Here is a 12,211-nt window from a genome sequence, read left to right on the forward strand (position 1 = left end):
CAAACTTCACAATTAAAAAAGGTTCAAAAGAGTTTCGAAATAGTTAGTTCTAGCAACTAAGAGAGGTTCACAAGAGGACAGTCTGGAATAGCTGTTTGTAGCAAGCACAACTAAGACAGGCTCACAAGAGAAGAGTCTGGAATAGTTGGTTGCACCAAACACTATTTAGAATAGACGACATTAAATGGAAAAGCTGGTCGTGCCAGTTAAGAAAATTCGCAAGAAGCCTGGAAAAGCTGTTTGTAGCAAGCACATGTTATAACAGCTCACAACAGGACAGTCCGGAAAAACTGGTAGTGTCAAGCACCACTAAGAATTTCACAAGAGGACAGTGTCAAACCAACGTAACCCCTTTTAAACGGTGCTTCATCCCATAACGAAAGGAATAGAGGGAGATCGTACACCATGTCAAAACATCACAACAGGCAACAACGCCATAAACTAAATAACTCTAGAAATATGAAAAATACAAGATTATTTTATACCAGAGCAAAGGAAGACGTGATGTCGAACAGATATTAGTTGACCCTTTTTGAGAAATGTCCGATTTCCTTCAACCATTCCACGTGCGTGTACTTTACTAAGTGAACAGAATTAGTCTGTAATGAGGGAATCTAGTTGTCGGTAAATACTTCCGATCATTATCGACAATTTGCATACTCATTGATCATCATTATGCACGAACGACCCACAACATACGATCGCTGAGTGGAGGACACTGGACTTTCCTGTATAAATATATGTATATATATATATATATATATATATATATATATATATATATATATATATATATATATATATATATATATATATATATATATATATATATATATATATATATATATATATATATATACATATATATACAGCGAATCGAAATATAAAAGTTCTACATATGTATAAATGATTCAAATGTTATTATGTTATAAATAAAAATGTAAATATATTAAATGAATAAAAAAAAAAATAAAAAAATAAAAAAAAAATAAAAAAAATAAAAATAAATAAATATGGGATGGAACGCCACACTCTTCTGACCTGACGTACACTCCTTCACATCCATACATCTAGTCATACATGCCCTCCGATTACGTAGACTTTTGATACCACCAGATTTTAGGTTTTGATTGATCTGGTCGTGCCAAGTCTCTTTCGGTCGTCCTCGTTCTGTTTTCCCGCTCACATTCGCCACATATATTTTCTTAGTCATTCTCTCGCTATCCATTCGCTCCACATGCCCATATCAACGTAAAGAACTCTTCCTAATCTTTTCAATCATTCCTTGTGTGTGTGTATATATATATATATATATATATATATATATATATATATATATATATATATATATATATATATATATGTATATATATATATATATATATATATATATATATATATATATATATATATATATATATATATATATATATATATATATATATATATATATATTCTTTAAATCTTGAGCATGAATGTGGAAGAGGCAAATAATCTTTTCAAAGACAGAATGGTGTGACGTTATATTCTCCCTGCCTACCCCTTCGGGGAAGCGGCGTGATGGTTAGTTAGTTAGTTTTTTTAATGAAATGAGAAATATGTGTGTTTTTATTATTTACAAAAATGCTTCAATTTCATACTATTTCTGTGAGCCTGAGCGGCTCATCATTAGAAATAGGTATCAAAACTCTGACTTAAGAGACTTTCTTTATTGCTTCAATACTTTCTCTATAATCCATTGTTGAGAACGTACGAAGGTGCATACAAAGTACGTCCATACAATCCGAATGGCTACAAACAAATAGTTTACCATGAATATTGATGCTTCATTCTGCCACAGACACTGCTCGCCAATGTCACAAATATATTAAAAATTAATTGGCGTGTTATCGCGCACGCCAAGCTTACTACCTTCTACCTTTGGCGAAAAGTAAGCCATAGGGCCCTATACTCGAGTCGTTCGACCTCGAAACAAATGCGACATTTCGCTCACTCCTTTCAAGAACGTCAATAAATCAAAAAACTTGATTTTTCCGGAGAACGTTTTTAAAGTTTAAAAATATAATACAATATGTTAAAAATAAATATCAAGCCACTTATATTTTATTTATTGTTTCGGCATTAACTTTGTGGTAAGACATGTTACAATGATTAAAGAAAACACTTCGTTTTTTACCACTTGAGTTTTATAATAGACTACATGTTTCAGAAGTTAAACTTCCATCATTCAGGTCTGTATAATAACTATTATACAGACCTGAATGATGGAAGTTTAACTTCTGAAACACGTAGTCTATAATAAAACTCAAGTGGTAAAAAACGAAGTGTTTTCTTTAATCATCAAGCCACTTATTGAAGTTTTTACTGTGCAACAGATCTTTTTAAGTAAAACCTGAAGGTTTTTTCTCCATTTGAAAAATATTTAGTATATTTAAAAAAATATATTAAACAATACCTTTTCTTCAAAATGCAAAAACAACACTTTCTGCCCTGTAGCGGGTAAATATTGAGTTAAAAATATGCCGGGATATAGTACATTTTCTGGGCATTCCGAAAATATGCACAACTGAAAATGGACGATTTTTAATTTATGGCGTTCTTGAAAGGAGTGAGCGATACTTACTCGAGGATATATACTTAGTCCAAAAATGAAAAAAAAACGTACTACAAAAAAATGTCCCTTACTGTGTTTTAAATTTGGACAGCCATATTGTATTCTTGCCAGTGCCCTTTACTATGACCTAAATATAATGTATACCCACACACAGGCCATGCCTTTGTGGGATCTTTTTTGTATTTATGTATTTTTTATGCTTGTATTTTATATTATGTTTTTAAATGAAAAATAATTTAAAATAAAGAAAAAAATGCGAACAGGCGATTTTTGAAATGTAGAAAAAATACATAAAGTATGTATAAATCAATACACAATATGGCTCCAGAGTATCTTAAGGAGCTATGTATTCCAGATGAATTGGTTGATAGACGTCTCACGCTTCGATCGGCTACAACATCTGCAATGGGCAAAGTGATCTTACCAGCTCGCAACCAACGCACTAAATTTGGCGAGCGTACCTTTGCTGTTGCTGGACCGACGGCGTGGAATGCTCTTCCACCAGTGGTTAGAAATAGTGAGAGTGAGATGATCTTTAGAAAAAGACTAAAAACACATTTGTTTGCTAAATCATTTCCACCATAATATTTTCCCCAATTCATTCACAGTGAAGCGCCCTTGAGGTATTTTTTTTTTACGAAAATGGCGCTATATAAGTTATCCAAATTTATTATTTTTATTATTATCTCCACCGCATTATATGTATTATGCCTTTGTGAGTGTGTCGTGTGACACTGCAGGGCGCGTAGATGTTTGATGTTATTTTAGTGATACCCTTTTCAGAAGTCGACGCAGTTTTATGCGACGCATTTCGCTCACTCCTTTCAAGAACGTCATAAATAAAAAAACTTGATTTTTCAGGAGAACGTTTTTAAAGTTTAAATGTCAAGTAACTTCTTGAACTTTTTACTGTGCAATAGATCTTTTTAGGTAAACCCTGAAGGTTTTTTCCCCATTTGAAAAATATTTAGTTTATTTGAAAAAAAAAATAAACAATATGTTTTCTTCAAAATGCAAAAACAACATTTTCTGCCCTGTAGCAGGTAAATATTAAGTTAAAAATATGCCTCTTTTGCTAGGATATAGTACATTTTATGGGCATTCCGAAAACACGCACAAATGAAAATTGACGATTTTTATTTATGACGTTCTTGAAAGGAGTGAGCGATTTATGGGGGGCCTATTTACTATTAAGTAAAAATTATATTAGTGGTGTGGGTCCCTGTCGTATCTTTTATCGAAGCATTTTTATAAGGTTACGCACTTTTTAATGATATCGCTCACTCCTTTCAAGAACGTCATAAATCAAAAATCGTCAATGTTCAGTTGTGCATGTTTTCAGAATGCCCGGAAAATGTACTATATCCCAGCAAAAGCGGCATATTTTTAACTTAATATTTACCCGCTACAGGGCAGAAAGTGTTGTTTTTGCATTTTGAAGAAAAGGTATTGTTGTTGTTGTTTTTTTTTAAATAAACTAAATATTTTTCAAATGGAGAAAAACGTACAGGTTTTACCTAAAAAGATCTGTTGCACAGTAAAAAGTTCATAAGTGGCTTGATATTTATTTTTAAAACATTGTATTATATTTTTAAACTTTAAAAACGTTCTCTTGAAAAATCAAGTTTTTTTTATTTATGACGTTCTTGAAAGGAGTGAGAGATACATATAAATGTACTAATCATAGGTCTACTAAGTCAGAAACCTATGTATATTTTAGCGTTTAACTGATCAGAGGTGTACACAGTTTTTAGTGACACTTATCACAGGTTTATGTTCCTTTTAACGATACATTTATTAGGGGCTACACACCCTTTGGTGACACATGAACCAACAGTCTACGCATTTTTCAGTGTTGTTAATTAGAGGTCTACGCACCTTTATGTGTCATTAATTAAATTCTACGCACCTTTCAATGTCATTAATTAGAGGTCTACGTATCTACTCACCTTTCAGTGTCAATAATTAGGGTCTACGCACCTTTCAGTGTCATTCATTAGAGTCTACGCACCTTTTAGTGTTATTTATTAGAGGTTTACTCACCTTTCAGTGTCATTAATTAGGGGTCTACGCAACTTTCAGTGTCATTAATAAGGCTCTACGCACCTTTCAGTGTCTTAAATTAGAGTCTACGTACCTTTCAGTGTCATTAATTAGAGTCTACGCAACTTTCAATGTCTTAAATTAGAGTCTTCCTTTCAGTGTCATTAATAAGAGTCTACGTACCTTTCAGTGTCATTAATAGAGGTCTATGCACCTTTCAGTGACACACTAATTACAGGTCTACGCACCTTTCAGTGACACACTAATTACAGGTCTACGTACCTTTCAGTGACACACTAATTACAGGTCTACGCACCTTTCAGTGACACACTAATTACAGGTCTACGCACCTTTCAGCGACACACTTATTACAGGTCTACGCACCCTTCAGTGACACACTTATTTCAGGTCTACGCACCTTTCAGTGACACACTAATTACAGGTCTACGCACCTTTCAGTGACACAGTAATTACAGGTCTACGCGCCTTTCAGTTACACACCAATTATAGGTCTACGCACCTTTCAGTGACACACTAATTACAGGTCTACGCACCTTTCAGTGACACACTAATAACAGGTCTACGCACCTTTCAGTGACACACGAATTACAGGTCTACGCACCTTTCAGTGACACACTAATTACAGGTTACGCACCTTTCTGTGACACACTTATTTCAGGTCTACGGCCCTTACAGTGACACACTAATTACAGGTCTACACACCTTTCAGTGACACACAAATTACAGGTTACGCACCTTTCTGTGACACACTTATTTCAGGTCTACGGCCCTTACAGTGACACACTAATTACAGGTCTACACACCTTTCAGTGACACACAAATTACAGGTTACGCACCTTTCTGTGACACACTTATTTCAGGTCTACGGCCCTTACAGTGACACACTAATTACAGGTCTACGGCCCTTTCAGTAACCCTATTCTGTATTCGGGGCTAAAATAACTAACATCATCGTGATCCAGATAATGCTGCATCAATCCTATTCATTTCCACCGGGAGAAGAAGAAAAATATTATAATTTTTATTTGGTCTTTGCATATGAATGTGTGAATAGACCCATATGGACTCGATGCAAATTTTATCGATTATTTAATTTGCCATACATTGCCTAGGGTATTATCACTCGGGAGGAATATCTAATTTAACATACTAAACCTATACAAGATTTTGTAAGACTCGTTTTGTGTTTATAACAGCCGATATAATCAATATTTTATTTATCATTTTCTTTTGCAAAATCCGCCATCGTGAAAACGTTGTTTTCGTAGGTTGGTAATGAATGACGCCACATAAACGAATCCACACTACTACTAAACCACACTATTTGTATACCTCTAAAAAACATCCCATTTAATATGGTTTAAGGATTTCAGGCTTCAAATTATAGTGTCACTTTGTGGTAAAATCTATCTATTTTTAGTTAAAGTTTAACTAAGTGAATACCACTATTTCTTTAAATCTACAGTAGATTTAAATTATAGTTTAAAAAAAATCTAAATATAAAAATGACCACTGGTGTGACATTTTTTCAATGAAAAGCGCTCGGTGGCGCGATGCGCATGCGCAGTATAAATTATATTTTGCCCGACAAATCAATAATTCCGTGCGAATTAAACATATTTCATCTCTCTCTCGCGTGCGTCTGTGCGACCCGCTAGAGAGGGACAAAGTTCATAGAAGTACCTTCCATTTTAGAGGGAAAAACATTCACGGCCGCCATGTTGCAAGTTTTTTGACAGCGTCACTTTCGGCGAATTATACAACATTTAAAATTGCAAATATTTCTGAAAGTCGTGTGTGAATTGTGCAAATTTATATGTGATTCTTGTCTGACGGTTATTGGTGTTATTATTTTGACAATTTTGTGTGTGAAGGCTCGATTTTAAGTGACATTTTATCAATGTTTTTGACGTGTCAACATCAAATCGTATTTTGTTTTTGGTGATCTTGTATTTTTATTTTGATTCGAGTTCCACAATACGTTGAAAGGCGAACTATGACCGCATAATAAAGGTAAATAAATACTTTCAATTTATATTGTCGTTATTGCATCAATTTCTAGGTAACTTTAAACGTATTTTTGCAGTTATTAATGGTAAATTATTACTTCAAAATTATATTGACGTTATTGCATTTATTTCTGGGTAACTTTAAACGTATTTATGCAGTTATCAAAGGTAAATTATTACTTCAAATTTATATTGACGTTATTGCATTAATTTCTGGGTAACTTTAAACGTATTTATGCAGGCATTTTGCTAATAAAGTGGTGATCGAAATACTTATCGCTCACTCCTTTCAAGAACGTCATAAATAAAAAAAACTTGATTTTTCAGGAGAACGTTTTTAAAGTTTAAAAATATAATACAATGTATTAAAAATAAATATCAAGCCACTTATCGAACTTTTCACTTTGCAACAGATCTTTTTAGGTAAAACCTGAAGGTTTTTTCTCCATTTGAAAAATATTTAGTATATTTTGAAAAAATAATTAAACAATACTTTTTCAACAAAATGCAAAAACAACACTTTCTGTCCTGTAACGGGTAAATATTAAGTTTTAAAAATGCCGTTTTTTCTGGGATGTAGTAAATTTTCTGGGCATTCCGAAAACATGCACAACTGAAAATTGACGATTTTTGATTTATGACGTTCTTGAAAGGAGTGAGCGTTATAAGGAAGTGAATATGAATTTCGTTTATTATGTATCATTTCGATATCAAATATACTGTTTTGTTCAATCTCTCTCTTTTTCGTGTGTCCTACCGGGTCTCACCGACGTTGACGACCACTTGGGGGAAGCCTTGTCTGTCCTGAGCAGCACGAAACAGCTTCTAAACATCTCTCTTCCCGGTCCACTCTAGAATGTTCTGCGCCCCTCAATCTTCCCTTTCATGACCAGTTGTAGGATGGCATACTTTTCACCTCTCATTACATTATTTTGTGACCAAAATCCAAGTTTTACGGAGCTTGTTTGTTGTGAGCAATAGATTATAGACACGATGTTGGTTTGTTAGCTAATAAATTGAAATGAAAATGTACAAGACTATCGATAACATTCTGATATTGAAATCTGCAGAGAACTAAGAGAGATATGAAGGTTTAAACTTTAGATATTTGAATAAAACGAAAAACGTGCGTTCGCATACGTCATCAAATTTCCGTCATTGAACGTTTTATGACGTCATATGGTTTATCGTCTATGGTTTATAGAGCTGTAATAGTAAAGTGTGGATTGTTTGTTTATCACTACACTACCATTTGTGTTGTACAAATGTGAGGGGAGGGTGGACCATAGACATCAACAAATAGAGCCGCCAATAATTTAGCAATGTTACCAATTTTAAATTAAGTCCATTGTTTCGGTGACGTCATTTATTACCAACTTACGAAAACAACGTATTTACGAAGGCGAATTTTCCAAAAGAAAATGATCAATGAAAAAAATTATTATATCGGCTGTTATACACACAAAACGAGTGTAATAGAATCCTTTATAGGTTGAGTATGTTAAATTAGATATTCCTCCCGTCTGACAAAGATCTATTGTCTCTGTGCATTTGCTCTACGCAGTACTTAATCGTGTAAGTCCACGATATTCTCAACACCCTTCGTAAATCTACTGTTTATTTTTAAATTACCTAACGTCCAAGTGACTCTGAAATCTAGCTACGGCTTATGCAACACCGCTTATCATAACCCAGGCTTCAACTTTAGTTTTATAGCATATGCCTACTCGTGAGTGGATTTACTCTTTATGTTTAAAGTTACTATAATTTCATGTAATTCATGAGTGAAAATTCTAGGCAAAAACACTCGCTATCTCGCTAGAGGCATTAGTTTATACATTTTATTGATTCTAAGTTAGCAGTGAAGTTACTTAAGTGTACGATTTTAATTATTGATTTTACTTAGGAAGTGAGTTTACTTATGTGAATATTATATATATATATATATATATATATATATATATATATATATATATATATATATATATATATATATATATATATATATATATATATATATATATATATATATATATATATATATATATATATATATATATATTATATATATTATATATATTATATATATATATATATATATATATATATATATATATATATATATATATATATATATATATAACATACGATGCGCCTAAGAATACCATATACTTAACATATTTTCGTTAATTGATTCGGCAGTCACTTTGTGGTAAAATCTATCCATTTTGAAGTATTGTATAAACTAAATAAGGTATTTATCGTTGAATAAAAAAAACATGAAAAATCTTCTCTACAACATTTGGAGTGTGTCCAAATACTTGTTCACATATCTGGATTATCTCCAATTATAGGAGTTATTTTTCATATTATTTTTTGACATCTAATCAAAGATGAAGAAGAAGTTTCTGCTTAGTAAAAAGCTTCTTTTCATCTCACCAATAGATGTCTCTAGTGAATTTCTAGGGATTCAAGAATTATGTTTCTAAATTCGTTCACATATATAGAACTTGACAACCACACCACTCAAATTCTTGGAAGTTCTGTACATATGAACCAATTTAGAAACCTTGTTCTTGAATCACTAGAACTTCACTAGAGACATCTATTGGTGAGATGTAAAGAAGCTTTTTACCAAGCAGAAACTCTTATATTAGTATGTGAGGTCCCAATCCTGGATTATAATCACACACATGAGAAACGCCAGAAAATAGAACTTCCAAGAATTTGAGTAGTGTGGTTGTCAATAATGGGTGGAATTGGTGAATGTTACACGTATGTAAAGTGATCACTTTAACCAGCCTATGACGGTCATGAGATGTCAAAAAATAATATCAATATCTCTTGAATGTTTTTCGCAGATACTTATAAATTTCCAATGTTTTAGAATTAGTACTTAAACCCTGAGGATGACAAGGTTCTTGTCGAAACCGGTTGTAAAAAAAGTGTACCAATAAAAGGTGGTTAAAACAAAGTTGTCAAAGACAAAGGGTCAAATAAATGTAAGTGATTTTTTCACTCTAATATTTATTCAATATAACCCTGGACTGGTACCTGAAGCGGAGGGCTGATCACCTTTCCTTCATGTGTTAACGATCAAGATAACACTGCGTTAATATGCAGTGCCCTATGCACCACTGGGGTGCGGATAAGGGTTTGAAGAAGAAGAAGAAGAAAACAAATTTGTTTTATTTTGTAAATATCATTATTAGCTATTTTTAAATAGTCAAAAATATATTATTAGATTAAAACCAATATTTTTAGCTTTTCCACTTTATTTTTATTTGACCAGCGACCGGGTTTCGTCGTTACCGACATCATCAGACTGGTAATATATTAAAAATAATTTATTAAAAATGCAATTCCATCACGAAGTGTCAGTGAATAATATAAATCTATAGTCAAAAATACTCGCCGGGTCACATTGGGATCATCTCGTCATTCGTGTTCGCTTGGCCTTTCCGTATTTCAAAGGTTCGGCGGAAAATTGGAGTCCGTCTGGGTCAAGAACTGCGTATCTGCCCCAGTCGATCAGGAAGGTGGGACGCGTGAAGGTTAAGGGTACACTTCCGGGAGAGCGACGTTGACGCGGCGGCTGTGTCGCTGCGTCAGCTGACGCAGCGACTGCGTTTGGACTTGCGATGCAACCAGTTCTCATGCTTTAAGTTTAACTGAGTAAATACCACTATTTCTCAAAATCATTTTGTTTTAATTTACATAAACTTTATACAAATCAAACCCTGGAGAGGGCAACAGGTTGTTGCCGAAACTAGTTGGTTAATAAAAATGTGAGTGGATCAAAAAACAAAGTCTTTTTATTTCTCAAAATAATGAATGTATGCATTTATTTAAAAAAATATATAAACATATTTTAAATAAAATTAAATTGCATATTTCCACCAAGCCACCTTGTGTGCCTTGTCGGTGGAGTTCTTTTTACATGCGTTTTTTTAAAAAAATATTATTATTATCCATTATTATAACCTAATGTTAACCTAATATATATATATATATATATATATATATATATATATATATATATATATATATATATATATATATATATATATATATATATATATATATATATATATATATATATATATATATATATATATATATATATATATATATATATATATATATATATATATATATATATATATATATATATATATATATATATATATATATATATATATATTTTTCCGCCTCCGTAGTGTAATGGTCAGCACGCTCGGCTACCGTTCTGGAGGTCCCGGGTTCGATTCCCAAGGGGGGTAAAATAAATATAAGTGATTTTTTCACTGTCATATTTATTCAATATTACCCTGGACTGGTACCTGAAGCGGAGGGCTGATCACCTTTCCTTCATGTGTAAACGATCAAGATAACACTGCGTTTATATGACGCAGTGCCCTATGCACCATTGGGGTGCGGATAAGGGTTTTATTATTATTATTATTATTTTAACCTAATATACACACAAAAAAAGAGAAAAAATTAAGAATATAAATAATTTTACAATTTTCATAGAATAGACTCTTGATAATTTACCCGTTCCTTTATTTTGCCTTTGTTCCATATTTTATTTTGACCTCTAACCTCCGTCGGCAACGAATTAAAAAAAAATTGTAACGATATATTGCAGTGTTGGACTCCCATATTTATTGTTAATTCTTGGGACTATCAAACCTTCGTTGTGGGTAAATCGTGTATCATGGAGATTTTTATATATTTTTTATATGTTTGTTGTTCAACGATGATACTCATCCACAATATTCCACATACCGTGGAACACGCATTGTGACACGTTTTTCAACCTTCAACGTTAAAATTTAGAATTAGCTTCTCGTACTATGTTTGAAAATGATGCGGAATGCAACGAAACACGTGTCACAATGGATTTTAAGAAAAGTGGTATTTACTTAGAAGATTTTACCACAATGTAATTGCCGAATCAATTAATGAAGTAATTCTTATGATATCGATGATCTGCCGTCTCTACAGTACTGCCATTTATTACTTCATTTCTAATAAAGCTTTTTTTACGTATTTGAGAAAGCTGCGATATTAAACAATTTTAATACATACGAGTTTAATAAAATAACAACTACGTGAATATATATGTACCTATATAGTTTTTCTCACAAATATTTCATTTCACCAGTAATCGAGTTTCGTCGTTACTGTCGTCTGATAATGTCGGTAACGACGAAACCCAGTCACCCAAGAAATAAAATATGTATGGAAAAAACTATAGATACTTATATGTAGTTGCTATTTTAATATGTAAAATGCAGAATATGGAAGTCTGGGCATTTACGGGGTTGACGACCGCCATAGGCTGGTTTAAGTGATCACTTTACACACGTTATCTTCATCTTTGATGAGATGTCAAAAAATAATATGAAAATAACTCCTGTCATTGGAGATAATCCAGATTTTGTGAATAGTATTTGGACACACTCAAAAGGTTGTATGTAAAATGCAGTTCTAACATAAAATATCAGTACAAAACTGA

This window comes from Brachycentrus maculatus, unplaced genomic scaffold (genome assembly GCF_059751285.1).
Source record: "Brachycentrus maculatus isolate JH-2025_06_01 unplaced genomic scaffold, ASM5975128v1 h1tg000324l, whole genome shotgun sequence".
Classification (NCBI taxonomy): Eukaryota; Metazoa; Arthropoda; class Insecta; order Trichoptera; family Brachycentridae; genus Brachycentrus; species Brachycentrus maculatus.